The 17,096-nt window shown below is 41.9% G+C and overlaps 1 protein-coding gene and 1 long non-coding RNA gene across 4 annotated transcripts in view; one reads left to right on the plus strand and one right to left on the minus strand.

The window, feature by feature from the left end:
• Positions 1-17,096, plus strand: part of STXBP6 (syntaxin binding protein 6) — a 262,455-nt gene that overhangs the window by 82,355 nt on the left and 163,004 nt on the right. The gene's annotated exons all lie outside the window — the stretch shown is intronic.
• Positions 844-15,946, minus strand: LOC120875429. Its single transcript, XR_005723958.1, has 3 exons — positions 15,935-15,946; positions 12,205-12,214; positions 844-929 (listed from the first exon to the last, which is right to left on the minus strand). It is a non-coding gene; the product is annotated as an uncharacterized LOC120875429 (long non-coding RNA).

Consider the following 17,096-nt stretch of genomic DNA (forward strand, 5'->3'; position numbering starts at 1 on the left):
ACCACTTTTGAAGTGACTGAAATCCACTCACTTCTTGTCACCCCAGTGGCCGTGCTTGAACTATCACAGCACTTCACCATTTTTTTCCAAGAGGCAGGTGTGGCATAGAGTGAACCACTCTTCAAAATTCGTAGACATTGAACCGTTTTGATCTCGACTATATCTACAGTTTTGACCTGTACTGTGTCTTCTATCTCATTTCCGAGATTTTTGAGTAATAGACTTTCCTCCATTTGGGATATACATCAGGGTGAGGCTTTATCTCTTAATTATAGAGATTGGGCATGTAAATCCAGCCCTAAAACTGTAAGTAGCTCTAGAAGACAGTGCAATAAAAAGCAAAGTTATTTCCAGTGTCTTGATTATATGAATCTTTCCACATCTTTTTTTATTTAGAAAAATATAATGTCTTCTGTTATACTTCACATTGAGAATTTGGCCCTTTTGTGATATATGTGGAGACAGATGGGATTAAAACTTTTGCAAGGATGATATCCTTGGTGGTGGTGGTGGTGGTGGTTGTTCAGTTGCCCAGTCATGTCGGACTCTTTGCGACACCATGGACTGCAGCAACCAGGCCTCCCTGTTCCTCACCATCTCCTAGAGTTTCCCTGTGTTCATTGCATCCTTAATGTTGTCTAGCCTTCTCATCCTCTGATGCCGTCTTCTCCTTCTGCACTTGATCTTCCCCAGCATCAGGGACTTTTCCAATGAGTCATCTGTTTGCATCAGATGACCAAAATACTAGAGCTTCAGCATAAGTCTTTCCAGTGAATATTCAGGGTTGATCTCCTTAAAGATTGACTGGTTTGATCTCCTTGCTGTCCAAGGGACTTTCAGGAATCTTCTCTAGCACCACAGTTCAAAGACATCAATTCTTGGGCATTCTGCCTTCTTTATGGTCCGGCTCTCACAATCGTATGTGACCACTGGTTGGTTACATGAACTTAAAAGAGGGTTTTTTTCTGAAACATCCTCTGGCTGAGTAAATGTTGCCACCTGATGTCATTTGTAAGTAACCTTTGATGTAGCACCTACCGTGACTCCGTCGCATGCTTCAGTGCTCAGTACAGTTAGGGAAGCACCAGCTCCTCTTTGATTTAGGAGCAGTAATAATACTAACAGTAGTAATAGTATTTATTGAGTAGGAACTCAATAAATTGACCAATATATTGGGCATGGTTCTATGGCCCTTACATATATTAACTTATTTAATCCTTCTAACAATGTTATGAGGTAAATAACAGTACCATCTTCATTTTGTAGATGAGGAAACAGCCTCCGGAAGTTAATTGGCTGGCCCAAGGTCATGGGTTTGTGAGTTACAGATCAGAGATTTAAACCCAGGTGGTTTGATTCTAGGCCTATATTCCCTTAGACACTGTGCTCCTCTCTCTGTCTGTCTCTTAGGCATAAGAGTTGTATGAAAGAGATATTCCCAAACCAAACATCTTCTCTCACCCTCCCTCACCCGGCTCTAGAGATAATCATGTTTGGGAATTACTCTACTTTCCTACCAGTTTAGGCTTTGGTTGGTTTTGGCTGGACGATGACAGTCCTCTACACTAGTAGCTGGGCTGTTAAGGAAACCCTGCAATAGAGTGAGAGTGTCAGAGGATGTATTTGAGTCTTAGAGAAGATTGATTCCCCTGGGAAGTTCTGAGAGGCTCCTCACAAGAGCACCACCATGTATGAACTTTTCTTCATTTATGCAATGAAACAAGTAGATGCCTTTAAGTGTTTTTTAGAGTTTCCTCGATGGTTCTAGATCCCTTCCTGTGAAAAGCAGTGGTAATAATCATTTGTCTTTTCTAAAGCCTTATGAATAAGGAGAGTCCAAAAATGGAGAACAAACCACTTAACAGGTGTTATCTCACTTAATCCTCACAATAGCCTTGTGACGTGGCTTTTGTTGTAGTTTCTACTTTACAGGAACCAGCCAGGGTGTAGAGTGGTTGAGACACTGCCCAGGGGCTGGCAGCTAGATGGTGATAAGGCTGAGACTCAAATCTGGGTCCCTTTCCTTTCCATCTGTGCACATGAAAAAAAAAAAAAAAAAAACTTTAGGACAGGCCTGGAACCAAGAAACCGAACTCTCCCTTTCCTTAATAACAATGTGGCAACATTCCTTGCACAAAGCGCTTTAGTCTCCAAGGATTGGGAGGCTGCGCTGTCGACCACTTCAGCTTTTCTAGTGGTTTAGCACGCCAACAGAATTTTCTTTTTCCATTCTCTCATGTACGTGTTCCAATACTAAAACCAGATGGAAACAAGGGAAAACTGTTTAACAGAGGCCAGTGCCAAAACATTTCCTTTAAAAAGGAAACTCCATCTGTGCACTCTCCCACCACACAGCCCATGGTAAAGAACAGGGATTTCACAGCTGACTCACTTGTGTTCGTTTTGATTAGTTTTGACTAATTGCAAAGGTAGAGCAAGCGGTGGTTCCGGCGATTGCAAACTAAGGCAGCTCTCCTTCTGGAACGTGGCTGGCAAGGTGCTGGGAACCTGGCCTACGTCCTAAACAGCAGCTGAGCAGCAGGCAGGGTTTTAATTCCTGCAGGTGCGTTCTTCAGTGGCCATGATTTTTACAACCCTTTTAGATGTTAGTGCTCTTTGCTGTTGTGTTGTGCGTTAAGGGTCATCAGGGTTTCATTCGTCAGTAAGTTGTAGTCAGAGGCTCTTGCATCCACCTCATTTCCCCATACTTCCTACCTTCTCCCAGCTTAACTGTGCAGAACACGTGCGTAGGCGCAAGACTGCCTCAGGGTAAAATACTGCCTCTGCTAGGTCTTTCAAGTCTTTGAGTCTCAGTTTTCTCATCTATAAAATGGAAATAATATTCATAACCCCAGTTAACTGAGCTTTGTGTGTGTGTGTGTGTGTGTGTATAAGGCCTGATTCCTAGAAGGTGCTCAGTTTTATGAGGAATGTTATTACCATGTCATTCAGTGGGCATTCACTTGTCCTTGCCATACAGGCATAATCCATCTGCAGTTTTTAGAAAACATGTTAGCATATGTCTGACAGGCTTCTGTGACGCATGTCATGTGGGACACAAATCACACCAAAACCCAGATTTGTTGTGGGATTTTCCTGCCTCTCCTTCCACACTTTTCCCCTTTCCCTCTCAAGTTCACTATCCCCTCCCCTCTGTGTCCCACCCTGCCAGGGATCTCAAGGTCTTTCTGACTCTCAGTTTCTAAACTTAGCTTCTCTTCATTCTTTGTTCCAGATTATCTCCACCCCAAACTGGGATACTAGGGGACATCTCTCTGCCCTTCCATTTGTGAGAGTTTGAAGTCATTCACTCTGATCTCATGAGTATTTGTGCATTGTTGGGTCTATTGGATGCTGAAGTCCTTGTATTGAGGCCCCTTTATCCCGTTTTGTAGGCAGAGAGAACTGGCTTAGTTGTGGCGTTCCTGTTCCTGAAATGGGAGATGTTATTTTCCTACACCTATCTTCACTGGATCAAAAGAAAAATTGAAGCAAAATAAAACAAAGCATTCTCCGGGGTCAATCAAGTGCACTGTTAAGCAAATAGCAGTTGTGGGAGAGGCTGGTGCAAATGCCTGTGGACCCAGCTTTGCAGCCTAGATCAGGTTCTTGTTTGCCCAGCTCTTTCCTGTTACCCTTCCTTTAGAGAGAGAGAGAAGATGAATAGGGTGATATTCCCATGCCAGTTACAGTCATGCTCAACCACAAGAAGAATTTTCCAGAAGAAGCTATAAATGACCACAAGGACAGTGAGGGTTACCTGAGATCAGATGACCAGTTAGTTATTGTGCGCTGGGCTTAGCTCACATTTCTCTCTGGTCTCTCGTATCATCTCCATGATAGTGCTAACATCGCTAAGTGGTGTTTGTCAGTTTGCTTTCTGTTCACCTCTTCAGACTGCTAGCCCCTAGAGGGCAGGATCTGTGTGTACACACCCCTTCCCTTTGTGGAACAAAGTATCAGGGAGGAATCAGGCAAAGTCCCTCTGCTGCTGAGATTGCTGGTTTGGGCTCACTTCCTGGGTTGGAGCTCCGGCCGTGAGCTGGACTGTTTCCTTTCTTCTTTTTGTTTTTTTTTAAACTTGCTGTTATTCACACTAAAATGCTGCTGGGTGGTCTTCGAATTCCCTTGGAATTCATCATGTTACTGAGCAGGAGTTTTTAGTCTCCTAATGGCCCAGTTGCCCAGAAGAAAATGTAGATTTCTCTGATTCCTTTGCCCTTGAAGAATCACCAAAAATGAGCAATTTCGAAATGCTTCCATTGTAACCTACAATGGGATGCTGTTATCTCACATTTTCCGAAGAGTTCTGAATGTTTTTCCTGAAGAAAGAGTTCATATTACAGGAGAATAAATGATTATTTAATGAGCACTGAATATATCAAAACTTTCCCTAAATGTTCTTTTCTCTCTGTAATCATTTTTAGTTCCACATTTCCTCAAAGCCAGCTTTCAAGGGGAAAATGGACACTCCATTTTTATTAAAAATCTCCCTGAGAATATTCATACTATGTTCCTCCCCCACTCACATACCATTTTAACACAGATTATTTTTTACGCACCACATGTGGCTCATATGTAGCTTAGGGTGTAGACTTCATGCCCAACTACATTTTGATGTTTGTATCAGTTTAACAAATTATGCTGCACTTAGAAGCAAGTGGATTCAAGATGACAAGAGTGAATCCAAACTTGATTCCTGGAGATTGAAGTTTTTATTCTCATAAGAGGAAGCAATAGAATTGAGTTGTCCTCTTAGATTTTCTGGCTAACATGAGTCAGCAGTTACAGAAGTTTTTTCTTTGGTTAGAATCCTTTCCACCTTGTGAAATCAAAACTGTTTTTGATTCATGAATTTTTAACTGTATTTCTTCCTATAAATGTAAATGTGTTCTTTATCAAAAAACATAAAGTGCCACCAGAAAAAAGGAAAAAATGGGAAATATCATGTAAAAATTGTGACTTTGACTGTTTCATTTTCACATTTTTGTAATACCCTCTGCCTTTTATGATATTCTAGGTAAAAGTTTGCCTTTTTTTCATTTATATGGTAACAATTTTTAATATTTTACCATCTTTATAAGCTTCATTTTAATGGATTTTTGGGTGCCACAGAATATTTAACCATCTGTTGCTGGATATTTTGTTTTTTAAATTTTCACAATGAGAAATAAGGAACTTAGTTTGGCCTTAAGAGAAAAATACTCATCTTTGAGATGAGGAAATTGAGGCGCACACAGATAACTTATGAGAGGCAGTCTCCACACTGCTTCTGAATGGTGGAGGCTACTGGAATCTCAGTGCTCTCTGGGTCAAAATGAGCTTATCCCAAAACCCATGTTTGCCAGGACTCTCTGAAAGTAAAACATCCTATGACTTTGTGTGCTTAACAGCTGGTTAATCATCTCCATGATATGTAACATAGTTCTAGATCAAGTTCTCGTTGACGTACATAAGATGCCTGCTCCCTTTAGGTGGTGGTGGTGGTTTAGTCGCTAAGTCGTGTCCGACTCTTGCGACCCCGTGGACTATAGCCTGCCAGGCTCCTCTGTCCATAGGATTCTCCAGGCAAGAAAACTGGAGTGGGTTGCTCCCTTTAGAGTTAAGACATTATGTGATTTTTCATGTGCATTTGCAGGTGTGTGTGTGCTCACTGGTCTAACACACACACACACCCCCACACACGCAGACACACACATATAAACACACATACATCAGTGTTTGGAGAGAAAGAAGGTATGTGTCTTACCTAGAGTCAGCCCTCATGTTCCTTCAAAGAGATAGCTTTCTTGCCTGATCTTTTTGGTCTGGTTCATGTACTAATTCATTTGACATCTTCTATATTGTTGTTAGATGAGGGATGGGGAAGTGATAAATGTCAGCCAAACATATGATGCTTTCTTTCCTAGGTCAGTGCATTTCCTTAATGATTCACGTCTGACATTTTATTACATTCAGCATTTGACTCTATGGAGCAAATAGAATGAGAGAAACTAGCATCTTAGAAATTTTCTTTCAGAACTCTAGAATTTTATATCTAGGAGAATCCTTAGTCATTCTCAATAGAGCACCAACATTTATATGAAAAAATGAGGCCCAGTGGTGTTGGATGGCCTGGCTAATGTCACTGAATCACTACAGTCCAGCAAAAGAAAGAAGAAAGCATGCCCAGATCTTCTTACCAGATTTGTTTTTGACCTTGACCTTGGGAGTGACTCTGGGGTTAGATGAGACAGAGATGGAATTCGTAGCTAAACTGAACTGGAAAATATATCTCCCTGCCATTCCTTTTCACATCAGTTTGCAGGGGCAATTTGTACCACTCACTCTTGGAAAGAGCTTGTCGGGTGCCAATCAAGGAAGTGGCTCTGTCCCTTCTAGAGTCTGGGTATTTAAAAAACTGGGCATGGGTTACCTGTAATGACCAAGTGTGTAGGCTTATCTCACTTCTCTCTCACTTTCTCCTGGGCTTGGGGACCCGTAAAGTGGAGAGTGCTCAGTGAGAATATTTTTGAGGTGAAAAGCCAAGATGTCAGTTGTCTCCAAATGTGATGTACTACCTGATCCATTGGGTTAAGAGAATAAAATGTTAGTATTTCTATTTAAAATGTAATTGTTTTCTAATTTATATCTTTCCATATGCTTTGTAATTGCTATAATTTAGGGCTGTAGTTCAAGCCTGTAATTTACAAGTATGGCTATATTGGCAGTTAATACTCATAATTTTTATCGAGGGGATGCATAGTCAAGAATGGTTGGAGAGGCCCAGCTAGAGCTGTACTGGCTGGAAGCTTTTGCTACAAGAATAACAGCTTCTGGCTGGTGAACCATAATCTACTGTTGTAAAATTTCTGGCTTCAGAGGTAATTGCCCAAAGCAGTGAGCATGGAGTTGCCCTTTGAAATCACTCTAAGCCCCATTCACCCACTCGCAGTGATTCCACGGCTTTTCAGAAGGTAAGAGCCAGCTGCTGTGCCAGCTAAGTGTCCTAACACAGGTGAGGGTCTTGGCACAGCGTGTGGCTCTTGGTAGTTGCAGACAACGGCTCTCCTTTTGGAACCTGAAATCTCCTGAAATCTCTCTGAGAAGTTACATGTTTTGGTTCTAACCTTAGGTGTGATTTGCGTGGCTCTAAACATCTGTGGCTTTGCTTTTCATACAGTGTCATCAGGTCCAACCTGGTTGATTTAGTTCGGAAGCTTCTTTTCCTTTTGTCCTATTTTAAAAAGGGAAACCTGTGTTTCCTTTCTGGACCTGACGTTTATGGACTCATCCAGGGGAGCCTCATTCTTTGCCAATAGGGCAATGTCCTTGGTTCCCATATGAGCAGGTCTGTTGGTTAGTGTGTTTCCTCTTTCATACAAAATTATTTTTTTTTATTTGTCACTTGTTACACCTCATTGGCTGGAGCTATCGAGACCATTCATTGACTTAGAACATGGTTATGTCAGCGTTCTTTGGGAAAGACATTTTTTGAACTTAAATTCAAATACTAAGTTTCCAAAAGGTGTTCAGATGTATCATACCTTACCTAAAGGCAAACAGAAGTCAGAATATTCCCTTTTCTATAGGATTTGGAACTTTTAAAAGTATCACTTTTGTTTCCAGAAATAGTATAAGTCTGAGTTGGAGTTTGACTTTCTGTGTCTTTTTCAAGATGGTCTTTACCACCACCATCCCCCCATTCCCCTTTCTCTATTGCCTCTCACTTCAGGGGTCCTGTTCACCTCTTCTTAGTTACTAATATTCTTTGCCTCCCAGACCCTTCTTTTGTAACCCATTACTGTGGACCACTGTTTCCTCACTCTGAAATCACTCTGCCCCCTCCCCCATACTGTTCAAAAGACAATTCCTCAGAGTGACTGATCTGACATGTTAGGAGAGAAATAATATAAATGACGAAAACCTTTACAGACTGATATGTGGTCTGAATACCTTCCCTAAGGGCATTTGTATTTGCAAAACATGGCAACCCCTCTAAGACTACTGCTGACAGTGATGGTAGAGCATTTATTGAACAACTACTATTGCACATTTTATACCTTCTCAGATAATTATACCTGGGGTTGATATACACACTGAATAAACACTTGTGTTTATTATTAAAACATTTTAATAATAAATGTTTTAATAATTATTATTATTTAATAATAAATAAGCATTATTCCATAATGCTTATTTCCTTGTTTTAGAAACATTCATTCATTTGTTCAACATTAATACTTAAGGACTCCTGCTTGGAACCTTTTGAATGATGACAGTTTTTACCTTGAATTTTAGAGGACAGCCTGTTAAATGGACTTTGATTTCATTTAATTTGGCTGCTCTTGGTTTTTTGCATTTTTAACCAAGTATTACAGGACAAAAATATGTAACTTGATACTAAGGAGACTTACATCACTCATATTCATAAATTGACTTCCTAACCAAGGGCACTTACAATTATAAATGCCTCCTTCAGTTTCAAAAAGTGTGTTTGTGGTATTGTTTTTTCTTTCTAAATCACTGTTAGCCAGTCTTCCAGATAAAATTCTCTGGCTTTGAGACTGTGATATGATAGAGGTTTCATTGCCAAGATTTTTCTACATAATATTTCAAACTCTCTTCCTTCCAAAATCTGACTTTATTTTGAGCTACAGTACAGCTCTGTGAATGTTGAGGTCAGAAGAAGAAAGAAATCTTCCCCATAAAATGAGCTTTTTGAATCTGGACCAGGGATACCTCACAGGTCACAAGAAAGTGGGGGAGAATTTTGCAGGAGTGAGTTTACATTTCCCTGTGACCAGTTTAATTTTGACCAAGAGGCAAGAATAGGATGGTGGTACTCAGAGTCTTTTAAGGATACAGCACTTGGCATTATACAGTGTAGTTAGTATCATAAATACGTTGGTCTGTGCAGTATTGAAAACAAGATTTGGATTGGAATGATTTACTTAGACTTAGGAGTTGGCGACTCTAATTTTAGCCTAACCACATTGAGTCCAATTAGAACTTTCAAGTTTTACTTTGATGAGAGGTGCCCTGGAGAACATCATTTCCCTAAGTGTCTAATAGGTCTTATAAAGATAAGAGTTGCCTTGTGTGTGTTGGCAAGTCAGATACACTGTGAAAAGTTCCAGAAGCCCTCCTGATTTGAGGCTTTTTGTCACACATAGTGTAACACGTGGGGAAAGCCTGGGGCCCAGAAATGGGTAATCAAGTGATGGTTCTGTGTGCATAACCTGTTTCATCCATTTCTAGGATCCAAGTAACCAGAAGTAACCCCGTGTAAGCACAAAAATTTTGGAGACAGAAAAAAATGTGAATTTGAATCTTGGCTCTATGACACATTGGTTGTATAACCTGTGTAACCTAAAGAGAATTAGCTTGGCCTGGTTGAGCCTTGTTCCCACTTACATAAAATAGTGGTTAAAAATAGCTATCTTGGTGGACTATTATGAGAATTGAAAAAATTGTTTGAGATATATAAACCACCTTGCTTGGCCTCAGACTATACTAAATGCTTAATAAATGTTAATTTCTTCATCATCCTCATCTGACATTTTAAAGTGTTCTTCTATTGGTGACCAGAAATAAGAGTCACTGGTCATCTGGCAGAGAATGAACTAGAAAAGGCAAGAAAGCAGCAGCTGGTGACTTCGCACATGGCTCCAGCAGGAATGAAAATTTTGTGGAGGGGCCAAAGAGGGTTTCCTGTCCAAGGAATTTGACACACCTTAGGAGCTTGATCACAAGTTTTGTTACTGTCATACTGACGTGTATAAAAGTATCCATTCTGAAGATGGAAATTATGTCTTTTCTGAAGAGCAAATAAGTGACAAGTTTCAGTTTAAAGTGAAGAGGTAGGATGATACCATCATTAAATACACTGAAAGATTTGGTGTAGTGAAAGCATAGGAGGGCTCAGGCACTGCTCTGTGTGAATGAAGCTCAGCCGTATCCCGTTCAAACTGTGGCCACAGGATGCTCCAGACCTGTGTGAACCACCGACCTCAACTAGGCAGTGGGAACACTTCATACCTTGTGGGCATGCTGTGGAAATTACGTTCACCTGCCAAGAGGCTGGCACAGCAGAAACCTCAGTAGATGCTGGTCGACAGCAGACTAAGCATAGTGTCTGTCTGTACGCACGCACTGAATCGTGAAAAATACAGCTCCCTCCTCAGAGAGCTTAAGAGCCCTGAGGATACCCTGGATGTTTAAACAGCAGTACATTCAAGGGAAGAACACAGTGGGACCCACCCTGACTGCCTTATGGCTATGCCACCTGTTGGCACCAAGTGCCATGGCCCTGGTATTAGCATGAGTGCTGCCTTGTCAAGAGCGGAGTTTCAGTATCTTGCTTAGAAGATAGAGTCAATCTGTGTGTTACAAGAACAAAACACACAGACACCAGCTTGGTCGTTTAGCAGGAGGTTTTTGTGGTTTTTTTTTTTAAGCTGATATACTGTCAATTTTAATTTTCTTCTTCTTAAAATGTCATTGTTTGGGTGGAGAGCCTTAAACCCCCACAGGCAGCAGGCAGTCTTCACAAGTCTGTATGCAGCCATGGCTTTAAGCTGGGCAGCCAGTCCCCAAAGAACTTGGCTTCCCTGCAGTTTGATAACAGGCTTTCAGGATGGGAAAGAAACCTCTGAAAGCCAATTTCTGGTTTATCATTCTATTTTCTCCTTGTTCATTTTAATGCAGACTAATGCCATTCATTTGGGTTTTCTTCTGTCATTAAAAGCTTTAAAAGCCAAAGCCTACCTCTGAGGTCTTAGTCTGTCCCTGATGAGAGATCATTTCCTCCATCCTGGTAGGCAGTGGCAAGCCCTCTTCTGTGGATGGGCAGGCCTCTGGAACTTGGTCCTAACTCCTTACTGAGGGCTTATTCTTTTCTGTGCAACTCCAGTCTATTCAAAGGTGACTTGCCTCCTGCCCCTTAATTACATTGACCCACATGATCGAACACCTAGTTGGCAATGGTATTTGGCAAATACCTAGTTGGCAATTCATGTTCAATTACTCAGTTGTTTGCCTGTTGGAAATTAAATACCCTCTTATGCTTCTGGATGCACATGGGGATTGACAGCCAGTAGCTGCACGATGTAGTAGAGAAAAGAACTGGGGCTTTGCAGTCAAGCAGGCTTGAGTGTGAGTCTTAACTGGCGCCTGCTGGGTGATCTTCTACAAGTACCTTCCCCTCTCGTGCCTCGGTTTCCTCAGCCATAAAGCTGAGTGTTCGTGTGGTTGTAAAGATTAGAGACGGTACGTGTGAAGCACCTGGCATGTTTCCTGGCGCACAGTAGGTGTGTTGCATGGCAGCTGCCGCTACTGTGGTCGTCATCTTCTGCTTGTCCGCCTGGTTGATTGGGGGCCCTGGCCCTGGTCCCTGTGGAGAACTTGCTGAGGGAAGCAGGGCTGGATCCTGGAAGCCCTGCAGCCTGAGAACTGCTGTGTCTTGAGGAGCAGCCTCACTGCCTCCCCACAGCCACTGACTGCCTCCCACCATAGGCCTGATGCCCAGGTTATTGCCACTGAGGGCTGTGACTCCGTCTCACTTTGCCGTTTGGACTGAATGTCTGACTGGTGCTGCTGGTGAGAGTCCTGTGCTTTCAGTTCACCCTGCAGATGTGTTCCAAGTGGCTGGGGTACCTACCTTCCAACCTCTTTGTCCTGATCAACAGAGGAGGCAGCCAGGACCCCAGAGATCAGATCCAAAAAGATGTTAAGCCTTAAGCCTTTTCCTTCCCCTTGTGTGGTGAAGATGGAGAAGGTGCAGCCGCATGGCGGCTGTTGTGGCAGCCAGAGCAGAGGAATTTGAAAGTGTGGTTGTGGAAGCTTTGGCATCAGACAAGGACTCCCATGTCTAGTGGGACAGCAACCCTGGGGGGTTGATCACCTTAACATACATCTGCCAGAATCCCTCTAGTCCTTTGACCATTTGGAAGGGATTGACTAATTAGACATCTTACTAAGGATGTTACTCTCCCTTCCTGCCGTGTTCAACTTAATTTCTCTAAACCAGTTCGCTGTTGTTATTTAGTAGCTCTATCATGGCTGACTCTTTTGCGACCCTGCGGACTGCAGCCCTGCCAGGCTCCTCTTCCCAGGCAAGAATACTGGAGTGGGTTGCCATTTCCTTCTGCAGGGGATCTTCCAGATTCAAGAATCCAATCTGTGTCTCCTGCTTGGCAGATGGATTCTTTACCACTGTGACACCTGGGAAGCCCTCTATAGACCAACAACTGAGCATAAAAGAACTTCCAGATAGAAACAGCAATACAAAATAGCTAACATGAACTGAGCACTTACTATATGCCAGTTACTGGCCTAAACAGCTTACATATAATCCATTATATGGATTATAATATACGTATGTTTATATATAATCCTCCGAGAGAGCCACGGGTGCTTGTTAGCCCCTTGCTTAGATGAGGGAAGTAAGTAGCAGGAGGTCCAGTAACTTGCCTAATCCCACAGAGCCATAAATACTGGAGCAGGAATTCCAACCAACTCCTTCTGTCTGCAGAGCCTGGGCATTTAACTTTCATGCTTCTTCCTGAAGCCACTGCTTTCTTTGTCAGGCTATGTCCCTCTCCTCCGAGAATATCCCCCGTCACCAGAAGCTGAGAGGGAATTATTGATCATTTATTTTAGTACATCTGCAGTACTGCCTCACAGAAACCAACTTTACAGAACGTGGGATGCCCCACGTTCTCCCCGGTGATAGACTACCATGGGACCCAGACAACCCTTGACCTCTCCTCATCTGCTTCTGCTCATACCTCTTCGGTGGTCATAACTGGGTTGGAGTCACTCACATTCACATCTCAGTGCTCCATGAGGCCTTCACTTAGGGCACTGACTTAGCAAAGGGCATTAGTGAGCAGTGTAGACGCCATGAAGTTTCCTTACTAGAGTGGGGGAAGGGTATTCCTAATCATGTATTGACAGTGAGTGAGGCAGCCCCTGTTCCCGAGCCCAGGCTGCACGGCCCCATGGGACTTCCCAGAGCCGCCTTGTTATAAAGAGTCTAGGGTTCTGCTTAGAGGACCTTCTTCTCCCCCGGCCCTTATGCAGAGCAATCCAGGGCTTCTTCAAGCCACTACCTGCTCCCCTTGCTTAACCAAGCCCATTTGAAGACTTGCCCAAACCCATCTTAACCCCAAATGGAGATAAAACAATCAGGGTCATCATTAGGACCTATCCGCCTTAGAGAGCAGTTAGGATTTGAAGTAACTTTATTTTCCTTGTTGTTCCCTGAGTTAAGGAGCTTTGGTAGCCCCCTCCGTGCAGGCCAGATATGTAGGTGGGCCTGTTTTCTTTGGAAAAGAACTGGCTACTTTCATGTCGAAGAGCCAGTGACCAGCTTGCTGTCCCCTTTCTTCTTGTGAGTTGTCAGCCCTTGCAAGGATGCTCAGCTCACCTGGGGCCTACTCTTCTTCCAGCCCTCTCTGAGGCCCCACCATCCCACCCAAGAAGAGCAGGTAGTACTTGTTACATGCTCCCTGGCTTCACGCCCTTAGCCTTTCTCTGTCTATTCTGAAGATGATATTAACCTCTGCTATGAATATCAGTGACTCTTAAGCCTTAGGGCTACCCTTTAGCACCAGTTAGCTTTTCATTCATTTAACACTTATTATATATTGTTAACCTTTTATTATGTATTATCAGCAGACATTCTATATTATCAGCAGTCAGATTTTAGACATTTAGACAAAGCTGATTCTTTTAGACACAAAGGAGTGCTATCAGAGATGCAGAAGACATTATTCTTATCTTCATGCTGTCTGTCAGAAATTTAGTAGAAGTTTAAGCAGGAGCAGATCTGATTCCTTGAAGCATTTTGCATGTGCTCCCAAGTATGTGAAAAACTAAAGTGTGTTTGGGGAGTTTTCTTCACTCTTCGAAGCTTCATGGCGTGGCGTCTGCTTTTGAGCTATGGCTTTGCTCATATCTTTTCTTATTTTGCTCGTTCGATGAAATTTGTTGATAGCATTAAACAAACCAAGAGGGAAATATACCTTTTCTGCCTATGCCTAGTGACATGAGGTACTTATCTGTTTCCTGGTATATTTTGAATGACAATAATTAAAAATCTTTCAACTCATAATTTTGTTCCAGTGATAAAGAGAGCCTTAATTGTGGGGTCAGGGTTAAATTTTCATGATTTGAAACGTTAAATGCTGCTTGTAGAGCATGATTAGAGCACAGTTCTGTCACTTCAGAAATTCGGTTTTGTCTAAAATAACTCAAAAAGAGAAATATAAAATAATGCTTGGGAGTAGCCAAGTAAAACCTTCAGATTTGCTTTTTAGTTGTGAAGAAAATTAGGAATGAACCTTATGCAAGCGTAGAAAACGTTTGAGAGAAGAAAAGTCTATGGAATTAATAGGTGAATATAATATGAATATAATACATGAGAACTATGCTAACATGTATTCATTATTTATGTGTATTTACTAAAATAGGCCACTTGGTCTACAAGCTTGAAATAAGCTTCTTCTTCTTCTGAATGGGATTTTCTACTTTTTAAATTTTTATGGAAAATTATAAATATGCAACAGTAAAGAGAAGAATATGAACCCCATATGCCCATCATCAACATTTAACAGTTAACTCTCCTGGCCAGTCCTATTGCATTTATTTCCCATCCATTTCCCCTTGCTGAACCATTTTTATGTGAATCATCTTATTTCATTCTTAAATATTCCCATATATATGTGTGTGTGTGTGTATATATATATATATATCTAAAAAACAGCAGCCTTTAAGAACCACAAAGTACCAGTATCACAACTGCAAATTCCTTAATATCATCAAAGATCAAGCTGGTGTTCAACTTTCCCAGTTGCCCCATATAGATTTATCTCTCATGTATATAAATTCCAATTCAAGTGTGAAAACTTGAATGAACTGTAAAAAATAGATTTTTTTTTACCTATATAATACTTCATGTTTACATGCAACTGTAATTGAGATTCAGATAAGGCCTAAACAGTACAGTTGTTAATCTCTTATATTTCTTAAATTTATATTTACATACAAAAATATATACAGATTGTGAGTGTACAGTCCAGGGAATTTTCCCAAAGGGAACACTTCTGTATAACCAGCACCCCAATGGGGAGCCCAAATATTACCAGCTCCTCAGAAACTTCCTATGTACCTCCTATCAACCCCTTGTTCCCTACAAGATAACAGAATTTTGATTTCCAGCACCATAGTTTAGATTTCCCTGTCTAAGAACTTAGGAAATTCTAGAGTATTACTAGTTAGTGCTTGGTTTCGTCCTCTCAATATTGTTTGTGAGATCAGGTCACCCACCCTGTTGCATATATCTGTATATGGGCATTCTCATTACTAAGTACTATTCTATTGTAAAAACTATACCCAGTTTTTCATTCTGTTTTGTGTTTTATTTGTAATTGAAGTATACTTGATTTACAATGTGTTAGTTTCAGGTGTACAGCAAAATGATTAGTTACATATTTTTCTCAGATTCTTTTCCTTTATCAGTCAGTTCAGTCACTCAGTCATGTCCGACTCTCTGCGGACACAAATCGCAGCACGCCAGGCCTCCCTGTCCCTCACCAACTCCCAGAGTTCACTCAGACTCACGTCCATCCAGTCAGTGATGCCATCCAGCCATCTCATCCTCTGTTGTCCCCTTCTCCTCCTGCCCCCAATCCCTCCCTGCATCAGGGTCTTTTCCAAAGAGTCAACTCTTCGCATGAGGTGGCCAAAATACTGGAGTTTCAGCTTTAGCATCAGTCCTTCCAAAGAACACCCAGGACTGATCTCCTTTAGAATGGACTGCGTGGATCTCCTTGCAGTCCAAGGGACTCTCAAGAGTCTTCTAACACCACAGTTCAAAAGCATCAGTTCTTCGGTGCTCAGCTTTCTTCACAGTCCAAATCTCACATCCATACATGACCACTGGAAAAACCATAGCCTTGACTAGGTGGACCTTATTCGGCAAAGTAATGTCTCTGCTTTTGAATATACTATCTAGGTTGGTCATAACTTTCCTTCCAAGGAGTAAGCGTCTTTTAATTTCATGGCTGCAATCACCATCTGCAGTGATTTTGGAGCCCCCCAAAATAAAGTCTGACACTATTTCCACTGTTTCCCCACCTATTTGCCATGAAGTGATGGGACCAGATGCCATGATCTTCGTTTTCTGAATGTTGAGCTTTAAGCCAACTTTTTCGCTCTCCTCTTTACTTTCATTAAGAGGCTTTTTAGCTCCTCTTCACTTTCTGCCATAAGGGTGGTGTCATCTGCATATCTGAGGTTGTTGATATTTCTCCCAGCAACCTTGATTCCAGCTTGTGCTTCTTCCAGCCCAGCGTTTCTCATGATGTACTCTGCATATAAGTTAAATAAGCAGGGTGACAATATACATCCTTTTGGAACATTCCTATTTGGAACCACTCTGTTGTTCCATGTCCAGTTCTAACTGTTGCTTCTTGACCTGCATATAGGTTTCTCAAGAGGCAGGTCAGGTGGTCTGGTATTCCCATCTCTTTCAGAATTTTCCACAGTTGATTGTGATCCACACAGTCAAAGGCTTTGGCATAGTCAATAAAGCAGAAATAGGTGTTTTTCTGGAACTCTCTTGCTTTTTCGATGATCCAGCGGATGTTGGCAATTTGATCTCTTGTTCCTCTGCCTTTTCTAAAACCAGCTTGAATATCTGGAAGTTCATGTATTGCTGAAGCCTGGCTTGGAGAATTTTGAGCATTACTTTACTAGCGTGCGTCAGTTCAGTTCAGTTCAGTCGTGTCTGACTCTTTGTGACCCCATGAATCGCAGCACGCCAGGCCTCCCTGTCCATCACCAACTCCCAGAGTTCACTCAGATTCATAGCGTGTGAGATGAGTGCAATTGTGCGGCAATTTGAGCATTCTTTGGCATTGCCTTTCTTTGGGATTGGAATGAAAACTGACCTTTTCCAGTCCTGTGGCCACTGCTGAGTTTTCCGGTTCTACGTGGTCTGTCGCAGCCAGCGTGCTTCCCTTTTCCCTTATAGGTTATTGCAAAATATTTAGTATAGTTCCCTGTGCTGCAGAGTAGGTACTTATTGGTTATCTGTTTTATATATAATA

Source organism: Oryx dammah, unplaced genomic scaffold, assembly GCF_014754425.2.
Source record: "Oryx dammah isolate SB20612 unplaced genomic scaffold, SCBI_Odam_1.1 HiC_scaffold_16, whole genome shotgun sequence".
NCBI lineage: Eukaryota > Metazoa > Chordata > Mammalia > Artiodactyla > Bovidae > Oryx > Oryx dammah.